Source organism: Pimephales promelas, chromosome 1 (genome assembly GCF_988280905.1).
Source record: "Pimephales promelas chromosome 1, fPimPro1.hap1.1, whole genome shotgun sequence".
In the NCBI taxonomy this organism is placed as follows: Eukaryota; Metazoa; Chordata; class Actinopteri; order Cypriniformes; family Leuciscidae; genus Pimephales; species Pimephales promelas.
The window spans coordinates 13,898,388-13,924,374 of NC_142769.1; the positions used below are offsets into that span (position 1 = coordinate 13,898,388).

General features: G+C 44.1%; 1 protein-coding gene and 1 long non-coding RNA gene across 2 annotated transcripts in view; one reads left to right on the top strand and one right to left on the bottom strand.

Moving 5' to 3' along the window:
* The window catches only part of ptprda (protein tyrosine phosphatase receptor type Da), a 945,911-nt gene that overhangs the window by 717,131 nt on the left and 202,793 nt on the right, over nucleotides 1-25,987 (bottom strand). The window lies entirely within an intron of this gene.
* LOC148998373 (uncharacterized) lies at nucleotides 5,946-7,193 on the top strand. The gene is made up of 3 exons (XR_016155194.1): nucleotides 5,946-6,003; nucleotides 6,457-6,527; nucleotides 7,058-7,193. It is a non-coding gene; the product is annotated as an uncharacterized LOC148998373 (long non-coding RNA).

The following is a 25,987-nucleotide window of genomic DNA, read 5'->3' on the forward strand; positions in this document are numbered from 1 at the left end:
GAAGTTGTAGTAACTTGGCTGTAAATGCCCAGATCTGAACCAAATTGTACACATTTGACAAGAGTCCCGCCCTGAACAAATCTACATGCCGACATTCACCCACAATCATAGCGCCACCTGCTGGCAACAGGAAGTGACCTTTAATTAAGCAGCGTAGCAAATTCACAGCCGCACCGGCTGAGCTGCAAAATATGCAACGCGGCCGCCTCACACCCCGACGCGCTACAGGTGCGAGGGCCCGCCCATCGCTGCTTGCAGCTTTAATTTATTTATTTATTTATTTTTTTTCTGCAAAGTAAGTGCCATTTTCGGGGCCGCAACATGCTCAAAAACTCACCAAATTTGGCATGCATGTCAGGACTGGTGAAAAATTTCGTATTTTGTGGGTTTCGCGGATGGGCGGGGCAAAATGGCACGCTAGCGCCACCTAGAAAATTGGAAAAAATTAGCCCCTCGTCCACGTTCAACCTACATGCACGAAATTTGGTGGGGACGTGTATCATATCAAGACGCACAAAAAAGCCTCAAGAACCCATACCCTAAACTCGACAGGAGGTCCGCCATTTTGAATTTGGAGGCCATTTTTGGACGATTTACAGACTCCGTACTTTAACGAACTCCTCCTAGGGATTTAGTCGGATCGACTTAAAATTTCTGCTGTGCCTTCTAAAGGCATTGACGATGTAAAGTTGTGCTATCTGCGCGTTTTCGTCGATGGGCGTGTCCGTGGTGTCGATGATTCGCCATCAAACAGGAAGTTGTAGTAACTTGGCTGTAAATGCCCAGATCTGCACGAAATTTTACACATTTGACAAGAGTCCCGCCCTGAACAAATCTACATGCCGACATTCACCCACAGTCATAGCGCCACCTGCTGGCAACAGGAAGTGACCTTTAACGAAGCAGCCCCCGCCACTTGTTTGACCGAAATGTACGAAATTTCTGTGGTACATCTACCATGACCAGACGCACAAAAAAGCCTCAAGAACCCATACCCTAAACTCGACAGGAAGTCCGCCATTTTGAATTTGGCGACCGATTTGGGACGATTTACACACTCCGTACTTCAACGAACTCCTCCTAGGGATTTAGTCGGATCAACTTAAAATTTCTGCTGTACCTTCTAAAGGCATTGACGATGTAAAGTTGTGCTATCTGCGCGTTTTCGTCGATGGGCGTGTCCGTGGCGTCGATGATTCGCCATGAAACAGGAAGTTGTAGTAACTTGGCTGTAAATGCCCAGATCTGCACGAAATTTTACACATTTGACAAGAGTCCCGCCCTGAACAAATCTACATGCCGACATTCACCCACATTCATAGCGCCACCTAGTGGCAACAGGAAGTGACCTTTAACGAAGCAGCCCCCGCCGCATGTTTGACCGACATGTACGAAATTTCTGTGGTACATCTACCATGGCCAGACGCACAGAAAAGTCTCTTGGAGCGATGCCCTAAACTCAACAGGAAGTCCGCGATTTCTAATTTTACCGCCATTTTTGGATGATTTACTCATTACGTACTTTAACTAACTCCTCCTAGGGCTTTAGTCGGATCGACATCACATTTCTGCTGTGCCTTCTAAAGGCATTGACGATGTAAAGTTGTGCTATCTGTGCGTTTTCGTCCATGGGCGTGTCCGTGGCGTCAATGATTCGCCATGAAACAGGAAGTTGTTGTAACTTGGCTGTAAATGCCCAGATCTGCACGAAATTTTACATATTTCACAAAAGAGTCCCGTCCTGAACAAATCTACATGCCGACATTCACCCACGGTCATAGCGCCACCTAGTGGCAACAGGAAGTGACCTTTAACGAAGCAGCCCCCGCCGCATGTTTGACCGACATGTACGAAATTTCTGTGGTACATCTACCATGGCCAGACGCACAGAAAAGTCTCTTGGAGCGATGCCTTAAACTCAACAGGAAGTCGGCCATTTCTAATTTTACCGCCATTTTTGGATGATTTACTCATTACGTACTTTAACTAACTCCTCCGAGGGATTTAGTTGGATCGATTTCAAATTTCTGCTGTGCCTTCTAAAGGCATTGACGATGTAAAGTTGTGCTATCTGCGCGTTTTCGTCGATGGGCGTGTCTGTGGCGTCGATGATTCGCCATGAAACAGGAAGTTGTAGTAACTTGGCTGTAAATGCCCAGATCTGCACAAAATTTTACACATTTGACAAGAGTCCCGCCCTGAACAAATCTACATGCCGACATTCACCCACAGTCATAGCGCCACCTATTGGCAACAGGAAGGGACATTTAACGAAGCAGCCCCCGTCGCATTTTTGACCGACATCTACGAAATTTCTGTGGTACAACTACCATGTCCAAACGCACAGAAAAGTATCTTGGAGCGATGCTCTAAACTCAACAGGAAGTCGGAAATTTCGAATTTTACCGCCATTTTTGGATGCTTTACTCATTACGTACTTTAACTAACTCTTCCTTGGGATTTAGTCGGATTGACTTCACATTTCTGCTGTGCCTTCTAAAGGCATTGCTGACGTGAAGTTGTGCTATCTGCGCGTTTTTCGTCGATGGGCGTGTCCGTGGCATCGATGGTTCGCCATGAAAGAGGACGTTGTAGTAACTTGGCTGTAAATGCCCAGATCTGCACCCAATTTTACACCTTTGACAAGAGTCCCGCCCTGAACAAATCTACATGCCGACATTCACCCTAAGTCATAGCGCCACCTGCTGGCAACAGCAAGTGACCTTTAACGAAACAGCGAACCAAATTCACAGCCGCACCGGCTGACCCGCAGAATATGCAATGCGGCCGGCTCACACCCCGACGTGCTTCAGGTGCGAGGGCCCGCCCATCGCTGCTTGCAGCTTTAATTATGCATTGATATATATATATATATATATATATATAGAAAGTTTAAACAAATTTGGAAAAATGTTTTTACAAAATTTTGACCCACACTACCTTTAATTGTCATTTAAGTGAAATTACTGAATTTAAACGTCCCCTGACATGCGTTTTTTTTTTTTTTTTGTTATTTTATAATGTTTCCTGGGTTGCCCTTATAATGTTAGTATGTTTTTTAGATCAAAAATAGTCATTATTTAGAAATAAAATTATTTTTTTTTAATTTCAAAATTCATGGGACTCAATGTAACCGCCCACTGCTGTGATTGGCTACATATTACATGTGAAACTCTCTTGAATATGTTTTTACTATTACAGATATCGAGATTACTGAATCGTGAGAAGTTTTTGAAGTATTTAGATTCTCATCACATAAATATTGCTGTGATGAGCATTGATCGCAGCAGATGACAGTCTGTCAATCGCGAGAATGAAGATCTTATCATTGTAATGCAGTTTCTGCACTCTCTGCTTTCACCAATGCAGACACGATGATGTACATACAGTAAGAGCTTCATTGTGCAGTGTAACGCAGTTTCTGTTCTCTCTAAAGCCTGAAACTCGTCCGCTCTCGTCGAGGTAAAAGCTGCACTGGAACTCACCGAGAGAACAGCACCCAACTGACAGCTTGAATGTGCGTTCTGCACCTGCGTTTAATAAGCCAACTGTCTATTTCTGCAGATATATTAGTCTATATTCATCATTCAAAAAGGAAAACAGACAGATACACTGCGGGCTGCAGATACACATAACGTAAACAAAGCAGCGTGTGCTTACCGTCCTGCTAAACACTTTCTTTAAATAAGATTATTTCCATCCTACTCAAAGAAACAATGTGAAGTTGATAATAGTCTGGCTTGACTTACTGATGCATAAACAGTATCGAACGATTTTGAGAGAAAGATTAACTTATCTGCCCGTTTGGATACAAAACTTTGGGAATTGAGTCGGCACATTTCCACAGAAAATAAAATTAACCCATTGTTTCTTCAGAAGCGGATGAAGGAACTAAAAAATACTTTTGTGTTCATTTGTACATCCGAACACTGAGCAACTGCCCCAGCAAACATGCCAGTGCGGGCCCACTGTGGGTAAGTGTGGGTTTTCTGTGGGACAGTGTGGGCAAGGGCAAACCCTTTGGGACCCCATGTGGGCTTGCTGAGGGCAAGCCCACAGTGGGCTTTCCCACAGAAACCCCTCAAGGGCCCCTAGTGGGTTAGCCCATGCGGGGCCCATAGCAGTTTTGCCCATTTAGGCCCCCATGAGGGTTTACTGTGGGCAACCCACTGTGGGTTTGCCCACAGAAAACCCACAAGGGCCCCCAGTGGGTTAGCCCATGCGGGGCCCATAGCAGATTTGCCCATTTGGGCCCCCATGAGGGTTTACTGTGGGAAACCCACCGTGGGTTTGCCCACAGAAAACCCACACGGGCTCGCAGTGGGTTAGCCCATGCGGGGCCCATAGCAGTTTTGCCCATTTAGGCCCCCATGAGGGTTTACTGTGGGCAACCCACTGTGGGTTTGCCCACAGAAAACCCACACGGGCTCGCAGTGGGTTAGCCCATACGGGGCCCATAGCAGTTTTGCCCATTTGGGCCCCCATGAGGGTTTACTGTGGGCAACCCACTGTGGGTTTGCCCACAGAAAACCCACACGGGCTCGCAGTGGGTTAGCCCATGCGGGGCCCATAGCAGTTTTGCCCATTTGGGCCCCCATGAGGGTTTACTGTGGGCAACCCACTGTGGGTTTGCCCACAGAAAACCCACACGGGCTCGCAGTGGGTTAGCCCATACGGGGCCCATAGCAGTTTTGCCCATTTGGGCCCCCATGAGGGTTTACTGTGGGCAACCCACTGTGGGTTTGCCCACAGAAAACCCACACGGACTCGCAGTGGGTTAGCCCATGCGGGGCCCATAGCAGTTTTGCCCATTTGGGCCCCCATGAGGGTTTACTGTGGGCAACCCACTGTGGGCTTGCCCACAGAAAACCCACATGGGCTCCCAGTGGGTTAGCCCATGCGGGGCCCATAGCAGATTTGTCCATTTGGGCCCCCATGAGGGTTTACCGTGGGCAACCCACTGTGGGTTTGCCCACAGAAAACCCACACAGGCCCCCAGTGGGTTAGCCCATACGGGGCCCATAGCTGTTTTTCACTATGGGGCCCCCATGAGGGTTTACTGTTGGCAACCCACTGTGGGTTTGCCCACAGAAAACCCACATGGGGCCCCAGGCAGTTAGCCCAGCATGCAAAGTTAAGTTGTTTAACAGTCAAATGTTTTAACATTAGAAGGTTTAATATTAGAAGCTTAATCAAACTATTTAATGATCCTGTGAAATGTCAGTCCACAATTAACTAAAACTGCATATAATGGATTATGAGCATGTGCATTTAAAAACAAATTTTTGACTTATAAGGAATTATAAAAAAATATAGATGTAACTATATATTGTAATGCGGTAGGTCTTAATGAGTCTTTATAAATATATTTATAGAATTGTAATATTGCTCATAAATAAGTAGAAATGGTGCTATAATTCATTATAAGTATGGACTGCACAGAAAGTGTTACCACATTTATTAAATAAAATTAACTTATTTTTCACAATAAAAACAATACAATGGTTTACAGATATGTTTTGGTATTCATCAGTGATGGGTATTTATCATAATAAAATCATATATTATTGATACTAATAAATAGGCCTACATCACTGATGTAACGACTGAGCCCAATCAGACACAAACGAAACTGCGACGTCACTGGACGTAATTTCATTACCAACCTTCATTTATATAAAGCATTTTAGTGCTTTCATATTCTAATGAAAAAAATAATATTACATTGGTCATAGAACTACATAATGATTTTTAAATTCATGATATAAAATTAATGATATTTTAAATTGTTACATGTTATAATTTTAGATGTTTAAATGCTGCAACGCGCGTGCGCGTGCGAGTCGCACTCGCATTCAAAGTTGTCCGATTCAAAGACAGGAGCGCACGCGAGCAGATAGAAACCATGGAAACGAGAAAACGTTTCTGTTGAATATTTACTTTGTAGAAAAGGTTTTGAGTCTTCGAAAAAGTCCGTTAGCATCTCAACTGTTTTCAGAATAGGTAACGTTAAACGTTAAGTTAAATTAACGCTCTTGTTTTACATAAGTTTGGGGTTTTAACCACATCTTTGTGTTGATAACAGTTTTTGATAGTTTTGTTTTGCTGGTAATTTGTCAATGGGTTATTGGAAATTAGCTAATTGCTAGCTAGCCTGAAAGAATTCACACTGTAACGTACTGTTGATCAGTGACGTCACTTACAAAGATTGATAATAAAAGTGATTTCAGAAGGGACAGAAAAAAAAAACTCCACAACAAAGGAGGAATTATTGTTTCATGATAATAAATTCATATGCATTTCTTGCACAATATATTACGTTAAGATTTTATATATATTCTTTTTCTCTTTTCTGCATTGCATCTCTAGCTTGATTCCTTGTAATAAACCCTTTGTTCTATTGCAAATCCTATGTAACATTGTTGGCTCTGTGACACATTGCATGTTATTTTCTAGTCTAGAAAATCATCATGATGTCCTGCTACAGCCCTGTCCCAAGACAACCTCCACGGCTATGAACTCGACTAGTAAGCAAAACTTCAATCATACCGTTCAAAAGTTTGGGGTCTGTAGGATTTATGCTTTTTAATGAAGTCTCACACTCATTAACCCCAGTTTTTTTTCAGTGATATTGTCCTTGAGAAGCCTGTAGGCTAAATAATAGCTAGCAAAATAATATAATGTTATAATGGTCATAAGTTATAATAATTAATTTAACTATTATGATAACAGGATATAATGATCATTGGTATATTCTCTAGGTGTGTTTTTGATTATGTTGGCCAATGAGACACCATACTGTCCAGCGCTAAGGTATTTATTTATTTTCATGTATTTTTTTTTTTAATGATAAATACTAAAGTTCTTTTAACTTTTAAATGCTGAATTCAGGGGGTCAACAACTTTAGGCACGCAAGTTATTTTTCACAGATATCTGGCCAGTTTACTCATGGCTCATATTCTTAGCCTTTAAATGTTTGAATTTAAATCCACAATGCAATATCAGGGGGTAAAGATATCATTAGAGTTTCTAAAGTTGCTATGCTCTTGTTACCAGATGAGATATCATTTGACCCTGTGATTCTTCAGGACCAGATCTTGATGCCATTCACACCCAGTACATGACAAAGGTGAGTTTCACAATAGCTGCCACTACCACAAACCAAGAACACAACAGGCCTTCATCCATAAGAACTCACCCATACGTTGGGATAGTAACCAAAACCCTGTATTAAACATTAAACGGGCCCTGGGGCCAAATTAAAGGACAACTCCGGTCAATTTTAACATTGAGCTAATTTTTTTGTACATTTGGAGTGCTGTCAGTACAGACAAAAATCGGTGTTGCCTACACCGTGTTATCATCTTTTTAAAATTCGCACCCTCTTGACTTCAATGGGGCATGGTCTAAACCTGCTTTTAGCCTCTTAACATCCTTGATTTGTCATTACGAGTGTACAGCCATGTGAGTGGTGTTATTAAGAGTGACCACGGTCAATCTGACTGCAGTAGATATGAAAGATATTAATAAAAATGATGTTATTCAGCCAGCGCACATACCTCTATTTGCTTCCTGTTTTCTGTCGATGCCCACAGTAGTCGATTGTCGATCTCACACGTGAGTTCATTTATATCGTCTCAAACCTACCACTGTGTGGTGTTCTGAGAATATCAGCTCAAATGGATAGTTCATCCGAATCAGATGTTGAACACACAGAGGTTTGAGATGATATTCACTTATGATCGCGCGCGTGAACTCGACAATCGACTACTGTGGGCTTCGCCCGAAAACAGGAAGCAAATAGAGGTATGTGCGCTGGCTGAATTAACATCATTTTTATTAATATCTTTCATATCTATTAACCGTGGTCACTCTTAATAACACCACTCACATAGCTGTGCACTTGTAATGACAAATCATTACGAGTACAAAAAAAATAATTACAAGCTTTTTTTAAGAAAGACCGCAGTATCGATAAGCCCAGGTGTTATCAGTTCTGTCTTGCAAATTCTGTGAGGATTAGGAGGGATATTTTAAACAGTCTTCATACAACATGTTTTTCAGGCTGGTGTCACAGACTAGAAGGACACAGATGGATGAGTATAACCAGGTTTATTGAAACAGGTGGTATGATAGACAGCTGGTAAGTATGAAAGGGATAAAGTTCGGTTCAGGAGCGGGAAACAGTCTGATAATGGAATTCTTATCTTTAGCAGGGCAGGAAGTAGGTGAGCGGAGGCAGCGGACGGATGACCAGAGGAAGACCGGGGATCTGGAGCGGAAGAGAAGCAGACGGGGCTGAATGAAGCGGGTAAGTATTCCTTTGTAGTAGGTAGTAGCGTAGCGGGAGTCTGTAGCCGATGTGTCGACGAGACCAGACGGTGAGTGACTGTGAGGAGTGAGTTTATAAAGGGAGGATGATTGGGACGGTGATTGAAGTGGGCAGGTGACAGTGATTAGTATGCTGGGGAGCTGGAACGAGTGGGCGGAGTGAAGGTGTCTGGTGCTGACGCTGATGGATCCGTGACAGTACCCCCCCCCCCACGGCCAGCTCCAGCTGGCGGACGGGACCGACGACGGGGACGACCACGGCTCCGGGGCGCTGGCCGATCTGGGTGGGTGGTGTGGAAGTCCTGGAGTAACGAGGGGTCCAGAATGTCCTCCCGGTTGACCCAGCATCTCTCCTCGGCACCGAATCCCTCCCAGTCCACGAGATATTCCAAGCGGCCGCCCCGTCGTCGGGAGTCGAGGATTTCATGGACTCGGTAGATGTTGTCATCTTCGGGATCCGCAGGAGGAGGGGGCACCTCCGCCGCACCAGACCCTGGGGAAAAAGGAGTGAGAGGGTTAGTGTACGGCTTGAGCAAGGAGACATGGAAGGTGGGTGCGATGCGGTAGTGAGCGGGGAGTGCCAGCCGGTAGGTGACGGGGTTGATCTGCCTCTGAATCGGGAAAGGACCGATATATCTGGGACTCAGCTTCCGACAGGGCCGTCGGAGATGGATGTCCTGGGTGGAGAGCCAGACCAGTTGTCCGGGAAGGTAGTGAGGGGCGTCGGCACGGCGAAGGTTGGCCTGGTTCTGGTGTCTCCGAACAGCCCGCTGAAGGTGGGTATGAGCTGAGTCCCAGACTCTCTCGCTCGTCTGGAACCAGTGGTGGACTGCTGGGACGTCAGATGGTTCTCCTGACCAGGGGAATAGAGGAGGCTGGTAGCCGAGTATGCACTGGAAGGGGGTGAGTCCGGTGGTGGTTTGTCGCAGGGAGTTTTGTGCATACTCGGCCCAGGGCAGGTAACGGCTCCAGCAGTCCTGGTGGTCGTGGCAGTATGACCGCAGGTATCTCCCAATCTCCTGGATCTTCCGCTCAGTCTGGCCGTTAGACTGGGGATGGTATCCAGAAGTGAGGCTGACGGTCACTCCCAGAAGGTTGAAGAATGCCCTCCACACTCGAGAGATGAATTGGGGTCCTCGATTGGAGACTACGTCCTCGGGGATCCCAAAGTTACGGAAGATATGTTGGAATAGTGCTTCAGCTGTTTCAAGGGCTGTTGGTAAACCCGGAAGGGGAATTAGCTTGCACGCCTTGGAGAAGCGGTCCACTACGACCAGAATGCAGGTGTGGTTGTCAGACAGGGGCAGGTCGGTGACGAAGTCCACTCCGAGGTGGGACCACGGTCGAGTGGGTATTGGGAGAGGAACCAGCTTGCCTTCCGGGAGATGACGGGGAACCTTGGCCATGGCACAGACTGAGCATCCGCTGACGAACCGGGAGACGTCCTGGGCCATACCCGGCCACCAATAGCGCTGTTGGACGAGCGAGAGAGTGGCTTGGCTGCCTGGGTGTCCAGAGCCCGGAGAGGTATGTACCATGAGGGACAGGCGTAGACGGGTTGGAACATAGACCCGTCCCTCTGGACCTCCCGGCGGAGCAGGTTCGAGTTGCGTGGCGTCGGCGATGTGGTCATCTAGGCTCCATTGGATGGGGCTGACGACCACGGCTGGAGGGAGAATGGGTTCAGGTTCGGAAGAAGGTGTCTCAGGTTGGAACTGACGGGAGAGTGCATCTGCCTTTACGTTCTTTTCACCGGGGCGATAGGTGACTGAGAAATTGAAGCGAGTGAAAAACAGGGCCCAACGGGCTTGACGGGGGTTGAGTCTCTTGGCCTCCCGGAGGTACTCGAGGTTGCGGTGGTCAGTGATCACCGTGAACGGGTGTTGGGCTCCCTCCAGCCAGTGCCTCCATTCCTCCAACGCCAATTTAATGGCCAGTAACTCCCGGTTGCCGATGTCGTAGTTCTGCTCCGCCGGGGACAGCTTCTTGGAGTAGAAGGCGCATGGATGGAGTTGAGATGGATTCCCCTGCCGCTGAGAGAGGACCACTCCTACCCCCGAGATGGAGGCATCCACCTCGACGAGGAAGGGCACGGCGGGGTCCGGAAGGGCGAGGGTAGGAGCGGAGCCAAAGGCAGACTTCAGGGCTTGAAAGGCTTGGGTGGCTCGGGTGTTCCAGGACAGAGACTTGGCCCCGCTCTTGAGAAGGTCGGTGAGTGGAGAACTGATGGGACTGAAGTTCTGGATGAAACGGCGGTAGAAGTTGGCAAACCCCAGGAAACGTTGAAGCTCCTTACGGGTGGTGGGTTGTGGCCAATGGAGTACCGCTTCCACCTTCCTCTGGTCCATGGTGATTCCGTGTGGGGTGATGACGTAACCGAGGAAGTGGATGGTGCTTTGGTGGAATTCACATTTCTCCAATTTGAGGTAAAGATGGTAATCTCGTAGGCGTTGGAGTACTGTCTGAACGTGATGGATATGGGAGGTCAGATCGGGAGAGTATATGAGGATATCGTCGATGTAGATGACGACGAACTGATTGAGAAGATCACGGAAGATTTCGTTCATGAAGCCTTGAAAGATGGCGGGTGAGTTGGACAATCCGAAGGGCATCACGAGATATTCGTAGTGCCCTGCGGGAGTGATAAAGGCGGTCTTCCACTCATCGCCTTCCCGGATACGGATGAGGTTGTAGGCACTACGAAGATCGAGCTTGGTGTAAACGGATGCCCCTCGGAGTTGTTCCAGGGCGGCTGGGACCAGAGGAAGGGGATAGCGGAATTTAACGGTGGCTTGGTTGAGGATCCGGTAGTCGATGCAAGGGCGCAAGCCTCCGTCCTTTTTTCCCACGAAGAAGAAACTCGAAGCGGCAGGGGATACTGATGGTCGTATGAATCCGTGGTCGAGAGCCTCTTGGATGTACTCCTCCATGGCCTTCTGCTCCGGGATGGACAGAGGGTAGATCTTACCTCGCGGTAGGACCGCCCCAGGCAGCAGGTCGATCGCGCAGTCCCATGGCCGATGCGGGGGTAGAAGGGTGGCTTGGCGTTTATCGAAAACATCCTGGAACGCCCGGTAGGGAGAGGGAATCTCGGGAGACGGTTCTACTGGTGGGCTCTCTACGGAGGTGGTGGAGAGTGGAACGGTCGGAGTGGTGGAAGAAACTGGAGATTTCGTCAAGGAGGGAAGACAGCGCTGGAAACAGTCGTGGCCCCACCGTAGAACCTCGCCGGTGGACCACTGAATGTGAGGCGAATGGGTCTCCAACCAGGGGCGTCCCAGGATGATCTCAGCCGTCGAGCCCTCCAGCACCAGAAAGGATATCTCCTCCCGGTGGAGCCAGCCGATCTCTAACCCCAGGTCAGGGCTCCGATGCCCAACCCGGCCGCGTCCTAGTGGTTGTCCCAGAATGGTTTGGACTTGAAGCTTGTGAGGGATGGTTTGTAGCCGGTTTAAGGTGGACAGTGCAATGAAGTTGGCCGCTGAGCCGGAGTCGATCAGCGCCTGGACTGAAATGGAACGGTTCAGATAAGTGATAGTGGCTGCAGTGAATTTCAAGGAAGAGATGGGCAATGGTAATTGGACTGTACTCACAGCGGGCCGGGGAGGGCGGACGGGACAGGAGGCGAGCAGATGACCGGAGGCTCCACAGTACAGTCACAGCCCGTTGGTGATACGACGATTCCTCTCGGATAGGGGCAGATGGGTGGAACCGACTTCCATGGGTTCTGGTGCTGGAGGACTGTGGAGACGGGGCACAGGACGAGGAGTTGGAGGTGCAGGGCTGTCGAGCTGGCATGCAGTGCGTCGCTGGTCGATGCGGATGGATCGCTGGATGATGCTCTCAATACCGACGTTATCGTCATAAACCGCGAGCTGGAGGCGGATGTCGGGATGTAAACCATGACGGTAAGCAGTGATGAGAGCAGACTCATTCCATCCGAGCGTGGCGGCGAGGGTGCGAAACTGCAGCGCATAGGTGGCGACGGACGATCTCCCCTGTCTCAGGCGGTACAGCTGGTCTTGGATGGAGATGGAGTGGGCTGACTGTGAGAATACTTCAGTGAAGTGGCTGGAGAAAGCGGCGAATGTCCGGGTAACTGGACCACGATCATTCCAAAGGGCGTGAGCCCAGTTGAGCGCTCGGCCTCGCAGGAGGGAGATGAAGAAGGCCACTTTCGATCGTTCAGTGTGGAAGGATAACGGGTTCATCTCCATATACAGCTCGCACTGCAAGAGGAAGCCGCTGCACTCCTCCTCCTCGCCTGAGAAGGGCGCTGGTTGGGCCATGGGACTGGCAGAGGCAGATGGGGAAGAAGTGGTCACGGTAGATGTGGCGAGTGCTGGAGTGCTGGTCTGGGGTATGGTAGGAGAAGGTGGGGTCTGTGTAGCGCTGGTGCTCGGGGTAGATTGCTGCATTGTGTTGGTCTGGTCTTCTGTCACAGACTAGAAGGACACAGATGGATGAGTATAACCAGGTTTATTGAAACAGGTGGTATGATAGACAGCTGGTAAGTATAAAAGGGATAAAGTTCGGTTCAGGAGCGGGAAACAGTCTGATAATGGAATTCTTATCTTTAGCAGGGCAGGAAGTAGGTGAGCGGAGGCAGCGGATGGATGACCAGAGGAAGACCGGGGATCTGGAGCGGAAGAGAAGCAGACGGGGCTGAATGAAGCGGGTAAGTATTCCTTTGTAGTAGGTAGTAGCGTAGCGGGAGTCTGTAGCCGATGTGTCGACGAGACCAGACGGTGAGTGACTGTGAGGAGTGAGTTTATAAAGGGAGGATGATTGGGACGGTGATTGAAGCGGGCAGGTGACAGTGATTAGTATGCTGGGGAGCTGGAACGAGTGGGCGGAGTGAAGGTGTCTGGTGCTGACGCTGATGGATCCGTGACAGCTGGTGGTTGTTTGTAATTTTAAATTTAAATTTTAATAAGTAGGGAGAAAATAAAAACCTTCATTAAACATTTATTAAACGCATGTTAAAGGATTAGTTCACTTTTGAAAAAACTTTTGCTGATAATTTACTCACCCCCATGTCATCCAAGATGTCCATGTCTTTCTTTCCTCAGTCGAAAAGAAATTTAGGTTTTTGATGAAAACATTCCAGGATTTTTCTCCATATAATGGACTTCAATGGGAACCGGATGGTTCAAGTATCAAAAGACGATTAAAAACTGTTTCAGATGCAGCTTCAAATGTCTTTAAACGATATCAGACGATGAATAAGGGTCTTATCATGCGAAACGATCGGTTATTTCAAAACTTATTCCAAAAATGTAACTTTTATAAGGACAAATGCTAGCCTTGCCATATTCTGTGAGGCGCGTTTGCAACGTCACGTATTACGTAATTACGTTCAAAAGGTCACGGGCGACGTAGCCGAAAGTACAGAGTCAGTGTTTACAAGTTGAACGCATAGGCTGAACGTGCAAACTAACTCAAACACCGTTTACAAAAAAAGGAATTAAAAGGAAAAACAACGATGTCGGACGATTTTGATTCTGTACTTCCGGCTACGTCGCCCGTGACCTTTTGAACGTAATTACGTATTTCGTGACGTTACAAACGCGCCTCAGAGAATATAGCAAGGCTAGCATTTGTCCTTATAAAAGTTACATTTTTGGAATAAGTTTTGGAATAACCAATCGTTTTGCATGATAAGACCCTTATTCATCGTCTGGTGTCGTTTAAAGACATTTGAAGCTGCATCTGAAACAGTTATTAACCGTCTTTTGATACTTGAACCATCCGGTTCCCATTGAAGTCCATTATATGGAGAAAAATCCTGGAATGTTTTCATCAAAAACCTAAATTTCTTTTCGACTGAAGAAAGAAAGACATGGACATCTTGGATGACATGGGGGTGAGTAAATTATCAGCAAAAGTTTTTTCAAAAGTGAACTAATCCTTTAATGTTTTCTAAATGATTAGTTAATCATTAACTAAACAATTGTAAATTATTTATAACTGAATCTACAAAACATACAATAATTAACATCACTTATAAACATTTATGAAAGGCATAATCATGTTTCATAAAAATAAGTTAATCATTTACTAATCACTTGTAAATGACTTGTAACAGAATTAACAAAACATACATAAAATGTTAGTATATCAATTGCTAATCATTTATGAATGTTTTGTAAAAGCTTAGTTCATCATTAACCAACCAAAATGACTTACAACTAGGGGTTTCACAACTACTGATTTTTGCTAGTCGACTAGTTTTGCATAACAGTCGACGACTAGTCGACTAGTCGTTACATGGTTTATTCTAGCGGTGTGCGACATCACGAATAGTAAATGTCTCCACGATCTGCTTTTGAAGAAATATGGTCGTAGTAGTATCGTGTTACAGTGCATTCTATCAGTTCTGGCGCCTCTCAACTGTACAACGCGACGTAGCCTACACATCACACGTTAAGGAATAGGTACGGGACACTGCAATTCACAAAAGTTCATTGTTTGCATAAGCCTTGCCGGTTAAACATTTAATTCACGCGCTGTTCTAACCTGCGCTTTCCTGAGCGCGCGGCATATCCCCGATGCTCACAGGCATTAGAAGCCTGTCAAACAGCGCTGGACTAAGTTATCTTTCAAGTCTTATTATGCTAATACTGTTAAATACACACAATATTTACATAAACAGAATTGGCTATGTCTAAAGTGCAGCCTCCCCATATAGAAAGTGAAAGCAAACATTTGAGAGAAAATCTAGTGTAGGCTAATATGCGTCTATATTAAACACGTCGCGTGCTGGTCTAAAAGCGAGAGTACTCGTATTTTCCGCACTATAAAGCGCACTTAAAAGCGCACTTAAAAGCCTTTAATTTTCTCAATCCGGCCTTTTCTCAAGCTTTATAATCCGGAGCGCATTATATCAATTGCTCGTGTCCATCTTTTGCCCGCTTTGTCACACGCCCAGTTCAACCTCGTATAAAATATCTCCCGCTCACGAGCGCTCTCTCTAACACACACACACGAACAGACACTGCTGTCAGCAGGCTGCGAATGTAAGTTACGTGCCCGCCCCAGCGCGCTCACGCTTACTAAATAAACGCCTCACCTCTGACGCCGCGCACTCGCTGCATTCCCTTTAGCACATCTAGTGGATGCATAATGCAAACCAAGTCAAACGTTTGAAAAATGTTCTAAAATAGGTCATTGAAGGTGCGCCTTATAGTGCTTATAGTATATAGTACTGCCGCTTGTATTTAAAGGGATAGTTAACAAAAAATATATCTATATATATGTCATCATTTTGTTTCCGACTAGTCGACTAAGGCCAACAGCGCCAACTAGTGGTTGTGACAGTCGACTAGTCGACTAGTCGATGAAACCCCTACTTACAACTAAATGTTATTATAAACCGCAGCTCTCTCATTGACCTATTCAGTCATTCTCTTAGTTGAGCATTTATAAATAGCACCTGGAACAATCAGAAGACGTTTCCTCATTCAAAGTGCAGGTTGAAAACTTTCTTACGTTGAAATGGCTCAACAGTACAACCCTTATTTTGTTTTTAACATTTGTATTTCAATTGATCCTTTCTCACTTAGATGCTGTGACAAAAAGCAGTCAAGCCACTGCATGTGATGTGGAAGCCTCTATGAAGACATGGCTCCGTAATCCCTGGGACAGAGACGGGGACGGCAAGGAAGGGCCAGAACTGCAGAAATACCTACTGTTGCCCCTAAAGGGATTGATTTTTAATTTTCAATCTCCTGTTTTCTGTGGTTATTGGTGTTTTAAACTGTATTATCATTAATTATAATTATTATTAAATATAAATAAATTATTTGGGGAAAAAAAACATGACCCTCGATTTATTGCTGCTAACAAGTGCAATTGTACTGCATATAGTAATATGGGTGTACCTACTCTGTGTGCTCAAACTTTGCAACTGCACCCACAGTGTGCCCACATCCAGCCTGCTATAATTTGTGTGGGCCAGCCCAAAGTCAGCCCACACTTTGGGCTGGCCCACGGTAAGTAGAGTGGGCCCCGATTGGAGCCAGTTGTGGGCCCACAGCAAACCCTTATAGGGGCCCATTTGGGGCCATTGCAGGCAGCCCACTGTGGGCCCACAACTGGCCCCAATGGGGGCCCACTCTACTTAACGTGGGCCTGCCCATAGCCAGCCCACACTTTTGGGCTGTCCCACTGGGGCCCCACCTGGGTCCCGAAGTGTGGGGCCCACACATGCCCCGCATTTCACGCCGGTATCTGGGCCCACAGTGGACTGCCCGCAATGGCCCCACATCGGCCCCTATAAGGGTTTACCGTGGGCCCACAACTGGCCCCAATGGGGTCCACTCTACTTACTGTGGGCCTGCCCACAGTCAGCCCACACTTGTGGGCTGTCCCACTGGGGCCCCACCTGGGTCCCGAAGTGTGGGGCCCACACGTGCCCCGCATTTCACGCCGGTATCTGGGCCCACAGTGGGCTGCCCGCAAGGGCCCCATTCGGGCCCCAAAGAAGCTTGTTTGCTGGGTGCCATGCTTGGCTCGTTTGCAAGCCATGATATCTCTCGAGGAAAAACTCAAATCTATTTCTCTAGGACAGTAATTCTCAAAGTGTGGTCCGGTCCACGAAAAGATGACCTAAACTAGGCAAGTGTTTACAAAATTGTCACTTTTTCGCACGTACCAGCGTGATCACCCAGATAGCAAACTGACATTGAATCAACGTGGAAACATGACATCGAAACAACGTTGATCTGACATTGTTTTGCTCATCAAATTAACGTTGAACCAACGTCAGACGCGTCATTCTTTCAAAACTAACGGAAAATCAACTTGAAATCAACGCGTTGTTTCAATGTTATGAAAGCAAACCAATTTTCGATTTTCATTTAGCTTTGAAGAATGCCGCGTCTGACGTTGGTTCAACGTTAATTCGATGAGCAAAATCAACGTTGTTTCAATGTCATGAGAGACGTCGTTTCCACGTTGATTCAAAGTCAGTTTGCTGTCTGGGCAGTCTTCTTGGCTGATCCCTGGAGCGTACGATCACACCGGTGTGATTAGAAGTCAGTGCATCACATGATCAACTGCTAAATTCAAATGTGCTTCCCCGCGTTGGCTGGCGCTGAGCCAGAGACGGGCGCACTCAGTGCTGCTGTCATATTCACGGACGCAATTTCTATGGCAGGGGTCGGCCGGCCCCCTAAACTTCTGCCTAGCCCCCCTAAAAATTTGTGATTAATGTAGGCTAGGAATTCATGTTCGCTTCAATCTTGTTATAATCAGATTCAGCGCATTCTTCATCCTCAATCCGCAGCGGTGCAGAGCACAGAGCACGTCAGAAACAGAGGACAGTGTGTGTGTGTGTGTGTGTGTGTGTGTGTGTGTGCGTGCGTGTTCATCTCGATGCGCACGGTCAAGTGCGATATAAGTAGCTAAACTTAACATTTCATATTTGACATTTTTTAGGTCATAATTGTGTAAAACGAATGACAAAAAATAATCAGGCAAACTAATATAGTTTTGTCTAATTTCGCCATTTTGAACTGAAAATTAGTAAATAAAAATAGTTACGTGACATGTAATGTAGGCTAATAATTAGTTTACTGTCATTGTTGTGAGGGGACAAGAAACATTAACAAAGCCGTTTTCAACATTTTTAGCCCCATGAGTAATAATGAATGTATACATATTGAGAATATAATACAAATTGTAGTCTTTAGTACAAAACTAAGCCTTCGGAGGGGAAGAGAAAGTGATGAAGAGACTGATTTTCAGATCATTGTGAAGAAAAAACCCTAGGCAACAACATCAATTAGTCAAAAGTCTTGTGGATGCATATTTAGTATGTGTTTTGTGGCCTTATTTCAGAAACTTTCTTTTTTAGGTTTTACAATAACAACGCATAAACAATATTCTCTCAAAAATACAAACATGTACAAACATGTTGCTCATACATCATGGTTGCCCTGTTTGTGCTAAATATAGTGTAATTCACCTGTGCCACTAATATGTTTTTAAGCAGCTGAAAAAACACAGATGTCAGGGCATGTCAGAACCTCTCAAGGACCCCAAATACACCTTGGTCCCCAGGGGGTTAAACATCTTTATAAAAATCGCGTTAGTTAAGCTGTATGCACAATGAGCGGCGCCATTTTAGTTTGTTTTACAGTTCAGAGAATCAGATCTGTTGGATTTACAACACGTCAATTCCTCCACTTCTCACGAAATACATGAAAGTAAGTGGCCGGTGAACTGGGAGAAGAATAGGGTCAAATGTAAAGCTACTTACACAATGTGTATCAAATATGAATAAAACATGTCATCTTAATAGAATGGAAAGGATTATTATTGCCGCTTCCATAGACATCAGTGTGTATTTTACAAACTCAAAATCATTGTTTTGCTAGTACTTATGTGTAGTTATGTGCACTTATGTGCTAGTACTTAAATGTCTGAAACCTAAAATAAACATTATGTGGTTTAAAACACTCAGTAGTTGTAATATGACAGGACCATAGACTGTAAACAGGACCAGAGACAATTTAACAGGACTGAGTGCGTCCGTCTCTGGCTCAGCGCCAGCCAGCGCGTGAAAGCACGTTTGAATTTAGCAGTTGATCACGTGATGCACTGACCGTTGTAATCACACCAGTGTGATCGTATGCTCCAGGGACCAGCCAAAACTGATCACACTGGTGTGATTATACACGTGAAAGGGTTAAAGGCTGATAGTTTATACACAGTTAACCATGTCATGTCAGGGTTGTAAGGCGAATCAGCACTTGGTATAAAGTTGTCGTGTCCCTGCAATCTGTCTTGAGTGTGGCTCTGGTGAGCAGTACCGCGCTATGCTTCACCACACCATTCTGTGTTGTGTCGTGCTGAACATTTTCCTGTTTTTTTTTTTTCTGTTTTTTTTTTGGTAAAGTCTTAAATTTTCCTTTTAGAGGACTTAAAAACGGTCTTAAAAGTCATTAAATTTGGTGTTAAAAATGTGATGTGACTGAGGACAGATGCACTGCAGAGGGAAAGGAAAAGACCACTGCAGATGTAGGGGTGGAAGAATGAAGTGTGACGAATGGGCCTGAAGTTAATTTTTTCGGCCACCGGCCACTGTGGCAGGTGGATTTAAAAATTCACCTGCCAAAGAGACTTTTTACCAGCCTTTTTTTTTTTTTTTGCCTCATAAACGTAAAAAAAAAAAAAAAAACCAGGAATTTCACAATATTGTTCTTTAACTTGTAAGAATACACATTTAAGTGCTGTCAAGTAATAATAACTCTAATAACATACATTTTTTAAAAAAAAAAAATCTTTTTATTCCTTGATTTTGACAGACACACACACACAACATATATAGTATAGGCTATAATATATACTCAACAGATAGACCTACCGCAGCTCGTAAACAAATCACACGCGGCTGTGTTGATGGCGGATTTAGTCACGTAGACAGGTCTTACTCTTAACAGCTTTTAGTTACAGCGTTCAGGAACGGTTAAATATGAACTAAATTGATACTGTTATTACTGATAAAATTACCGGGTACCGGACATTTTCTCACCGGTTCCCAACTCCCAACATGCACAGTTGCACACGCACACACATCTGTGCAACTGTCATTGTACTTTAACCTACAACAGCGACGCGTTACATTATCTCATCCCATCTCACCAACAGTTTAATACTCGCACACGTAGTCAGAAAAAGAGCCTCATCTTCTTTCTGATCGCATGAACGTTACGAACAGTCGCTGTCATAAATCAGCCGCTCACGAACCTTGCCATTGCCGCCGATTGTTCACTTTGTATTAAAATGTCTTCTTTACTTTTCTTTTTCTCATCCTCATCTTTTTGTTGGCTGTTTTGTTTCAGCTGGCCTCTTTACCCCAGTAATGTGCCGCCACATTTTAGCTAAAGTCAAACGCAATAGCTGACTTCGTTGAAATGTAAAAATCCTATGAATCACTCACAATTCTCATTGGCTGCCTGCCAATGTGGCAGGTAGATTGACAGTGTTACCCGCCAATAGCAAAATTCACCCGCATTTGGCAGGTGGTCGGGTGTTAATTTCAGGCCCTGCCCACAAGTCAGTGGCGTAGGCAGAGTGATGACTGACCAAGGGGAAGCCGGCTGGATGAGAGGAACCTGATGGAGCCTCAAGTCCAAGGGTCTCTTGTGGAGCCGAAGGTGGGAGGAGCTAGGATGGAGCCAACAGGCCAATATGGAGCGAAGAGGACGAAGACAGTAGGAAGAGCCACTGGATCCTCTTACACGGGACATCGTCTGTGCTGGTGATGATGAATACATTTAAAACTGCTGTTTGAACTTATGTTTTTTTTTTGTTTTTTTTTTTTTGTGGTAGCTCTCTATTTATATGGCATCACTGTCGAAGAGCAATTAGTTAGTGAAGTGAATTTATTTATTGTAGGGTTAACGGGTGGGCAGGGGCGGCTCGCCCATAGAGGGCGCTGGGGCGCCGCCCTCCCTCCGACCTGTCTGTCTGTTTTTTTAATATATATTATAATTTATCATTTTGAAAAATAATCTGTGTTAATTATATGCTAATAATGGTTTTACTTTGAAAAGTGTTTTGAACTCACCAGAATGATATTTGCATTCACTTTCGTTACTTTTATCATGTTGGTGTAGTAGTATAGCCAATAGGCTGTCTTCTCAGGGCGCCAGTTCGCTCAGCCCCACAGTGCTGGAATTTAAGCCAATGGTTCCCCGGTTGCTATGCAAAAAAGTTTATATTTCGCCAATCAGCGCCGTCAAATTTTATGGTTTGGGGGCGCTGAAAATATCGCCCACAGTATCAGATTAGGAGAGTGCACTGTGCACGCGCACCACGGGACATTTTTTTTTACCTCAGATGAGAGAAGAATGGCAGCGCCAGTGACGTCGAGTGGAAATAATGTAAAGTTAGTCGTGGGAATTGATCTGTCTGTCTCTGTCACTCACTCACTCACACACAAACACTGTTTCACACACATTTGATATTAAAATAGTTATAGGAATATTAATACCTGTGTGTTTGCTTTGTTTTTGATGTTTTTAAGTTCTGAGCTAGATTACTGTGTTTCATACTAGTTAAAATCAACTTTCTTCTCATACTTGGGTGTTACAATCAAGAATGTTGTCCCTTTTCTCTCTTTCTCTAGTATCAACACATTTTTATCCATTATCCAATTGTCAATTTGTCAAAAATATGTAGTCTACAGCTGGGGATTGATTAAACTAGATTGTTGTATTACCTATTTTTTTTTTTTTTGTATTACCTATATTATAATTTATCAATATTATGCGTTTGCACTTTTTCTGTCAGCACACAGAGCATAATAAACATGCAACTTGTTCATTATCATTAACTGTCAAACTGTTATTATTATTATTGTATTATTTGACCATTGGTATTGACTGGTTTAAGTTATTTTATTGGTATAGGTAAGGGCATGGCCTAAGGCCTAAAATGCACCAGAATGCAGGAAATCACATCTACTAAATTCAAAATTTTCTGGGGGGAACCCCCAGACCCCCCTCTTATTCAGCCCCCCCCTTAAATAATTTTCACCAGCCGCCACTGCGGGTGGGCATTGTAATGTTTTAAGTGGATGTCATATTTCATTTTACAAGGAGCAATCAATCATGAATCTGTAATAGATTCCCCTTGCTGTGGAAATACTAATCGGTAAACAGAATTGCGATTATATTCTGCCATATTTCAAAGACAATAGAAGTAATATTAAAGTCCCTGTAAAGTCAAATTATGTATGAGTTTGTCACACCAAAGCAAAATATTTTATTAGCCACCCAGCCAAATTTGAATGATAAAAAAGCCGCCAAGTAAATAAAATAAGCTATCAAAATCTTGAAAAAAATGAGCGGTGTTCTCTTCTCTCAAACGCAGTTCCGTGACGAAGGCATAGCTACTGTAGGCTGTAGTAACGCGATGCGAATGTGCTTTATTGTGAGTGGAGGGGCCAGCCTCAGTGGCTCCAGTATGTCATTGACGGTAGGGGCGCCCAAAAAATCCTGCACACAGCAATGGTGAAAAACTGTTTAATTAACCTGGATGCGAGCCTGAACCGCGCCCACAACATTTTTGGGTCGGGAAGTTCGGTCTGGACTTCGGTCAAGTTCGATTCATTGAGGAGTAATTATGATCGGTTCAGAAATCGTCGGGCCAATCAAATTGCCAGGGCGGGCTTTATGGATGGACAGATGATCTGCAGTTATGTAAGCATCACATTATCAAAGAGCGCTTGAGTTTAACTGGTTTCCCTCAAAGTTGACTGCACCTGGAGAATTGAGATGTATACTCCGCTATCGCATCTGTTGTAAAAGGAATCAACAGCGCATTAATGTTAAAATACGAACAGAGAACTGCAATCAAGGCATTTGTCGATCGGAAAGATGTTTGCTGTCCTTCCTGTGGGATTCGGCAAAAGTTTAATTTATCAGCTGGATCTGATGGTCGCTAAGAAGATGGGACGCAATGAAAGCCCTGTGTGGTCGTTGTGGTTTCTCATTTGGTCACACTCATGGAGGAACCAATTAAAAAAAGCAACACATTATTTTACTACCTCTTCCAGTGTGCATGCAGTTGAGTTCTGTTGACAACTATGCGTAGCTCAACATACTGCACTGTCACTTACTGCATTGCTCTGATTGGTTGTACAGTAGGTCAATCCAATTGAGTGCAGAGTTTTTTTGTTTTTTTTTCTGGTTCGGTTAGGACACGTCTCATAATCAAAGCACTATGGAGCAGTCTGACTAGAATATGAGTATGACAAAGTCTACTTTTTAATGGTCTAACTCCACAATTCAGTACTTCACAGTTCACAGTCTTTGTAATGTATTTTAGCAATAGATTTCTAACATTTATAATGTGTTTAGATTTGTTCTTTTTTAGAATTATCTAAAATCTAATTTAAAGGTTGTGTAGGTAGTAATTTTATATAAAAAAAACTATATATTTTTCCAAATTTGTTTACACTTTCTATATATATATATATATATATATATATATCAATGCATAATTAAAATGTAAGTACTCTGAAAAATTAAGTATAAAAATCGAGTGTCTGTAGACCTCTCACGACTGTTTTAAAGACAGCTCATTATTTCCATTCAATTCATTATAATTCCATTCCATTATAAACAATATTTATATTTAATATGTATATATAAACAATATGAATGTTTGCCAGAGGAGAACTGGCCCCCAACTGAGCCTGGGTTCTCCCAAGGTTTTTTTTTCTCCATCCAATCTGATGGAGTTTTGGTTCCTTGCCACTGTTGCCTTGCTTTTGGCTTGCTCAGTTGGGGATATTTAATATTTAACACTATTATTGATCTGTGTTGTACTACTTTCATGTTATCACTGTGAAGCTGCTTTGATACAATCTGTATTGTGAAAAGCGCTATATAAATAAATGTGACTTGACTTGACTTCATCCCCTCCCTTCTGGGCTCATTCCAAAGCCACGCCCCTAAAAACACATGAACGCGCAACTCCGACAGCTGAGCTTAAGACGCATTATTTACCTGAGACGAGCGGAGAGGAAGGAGCTTAGTGCATGTAGTGACATCATGTCAGAATCACATGTAATAAAAAATCTAACTTTATAATTATGAAGATAAACAAATAAGATGTATTTTAGTACTCAATATCAAGCTATTGGTAAAGTTATAAATATATATTTATTGATTCGATAACGAGCTAGTCATCTATAGCCTAAGGCAAAGCTAAAAACAAGTTACATGATACACGTTTTCCATTGCCATCATTTACAATGTGATGAAGATGTATTTCGTGTAAGATTCTTAGCATATATGGTGTTTGGCATGTAAGAGTTTCCATGATGAATGCATTGTTGACTCTGATGAGGACAGTGGGGTTAATAGCATTGTAAGGAATTGATGCGAATCAAACACAGATTAATCAAATTAACCTCTCATGGGATTAATTCACATGGATTCAACACTCCAAAGGTTTTGGAGCTCACATTCCATTGACTGGATGGCTACAAAAGGTCTGCTTTGGGGGACAATAAACCCCCTTCAGAAGACTTTTTATGGTCCTGCAGACCAACAGAATGCCACAGAAAGGGGGCACTCCTTTGATCCCCTGACAGAGATGTTACGCAGACCTCTTCCCCTACGAGTTGAACACAGACTTGCACCCTTTTCACATAAACTCACTTTTTCAATTTTCAATTTTGAACAATTTTCAACGGACTTCTACTCAAACGTTCAATTCAATGTGTGCTATAGTTGTTCCTACAATATATGTGTGTGGATATTATGCGTTCTACAATTTGTTTGTAGTTATTATGCTTAGATCACATAAAATCATGTAATTGTTGTTAACTATTAACTCTTGTAATTGTTACAAAACCATTAGAAGTGTGAATGCCTCGTTTACTCTCAAACGAATCGTATTATCTTAATTCAAAAGATGGCTTGATTGAAATCTGTGTAAAAGGTTTTGTTTTATGATTATAATAATCATAAGGTTTAAACTATGGTCTCTTGTCTCTTTGCTAAGTGCTGGAGACCGGCTCACAGACCATGCATAAATTATGATAAGCAGGAAATAGATCCACCTCCTAAAATTGTGCCATTTTCTCATTGGCCAGAAGTTTCTGGGAAGTTGGACTAAAGTTTAAGTTAAAGATCCGAACAAAGGAGCTAGCCCTTATGTTTTTGCTGTTCAGTTCTGTTCGTGTTTCCAGTTTGTGTTCGTTCAGTTTGTAACTGTTAAGTTCGTGCCTCTCTCTAAAACCAGCAAGAGAGTGTTCTGTTCGTGCTTATCTCTGAAATAAAGAGCGTGTTCTCACGCTTCTACATCGACTAGACCAAATTCGACCAGGAGACGAATAACCCATCAAGATCAGGGTTACAATTCAGCTCATTCAAGCCATCCAACTCGCCCTTACTTTCATTTCTTTCCTTTATTTTCTTTTTCGTAAGAGTCTCGTTTCAAAGTTAAGTTGCTGCAAAGCTTTGTTTTAAACGGCTCTCCGCAACGCGCTTCGAACCAGACTCTCATTGCCTGCTAACGCCCACGTGACCGGCAAGCTCAGGATCCATCCATCCAGGCACTTCAAAGACAACCAGCCACGAGGACCCAGGAAACACAACACTGCGACAGGAATTCCCTAAACCACGCCGACACAAGCAAGTACTCCAGACTCTTAGCTGAACTGGTGCTTTAATGTTAATTGAATAACCTCTCTAATAATATACATAAAATGTATTTAAGGGGGCCGAAGGCCAATTTAGCTCAAAGGAAATGATTCATTGATTTACACTGAATCTTAGCTGAATCACTAATGGAACCGAGCAAACGACTCGTTTAGAGTTCATTTGAACGGTACGTAATTCTAACCTTTGCAAGGATATAAATACCCAATCTATAGTGAAACACTATGTCTTAGCAAGGTAAGTTAGATCGAACAGTACAAGACATTAAATGTGCAAACACGACACAAGAAAATTTATCTTTTCAAATATATGGATGACTTTATTAGCTATTCTAAACACAAAACTAAAGTCTAAACATAATCACACACACACACACACACACATTCATAAAAGGCGCAGAGGAAAAGAGAGTGAGAAAGAGTGAGAGAGAAAGTTTCAACTTTCTATGTGCACGTAAGACATTACCTGA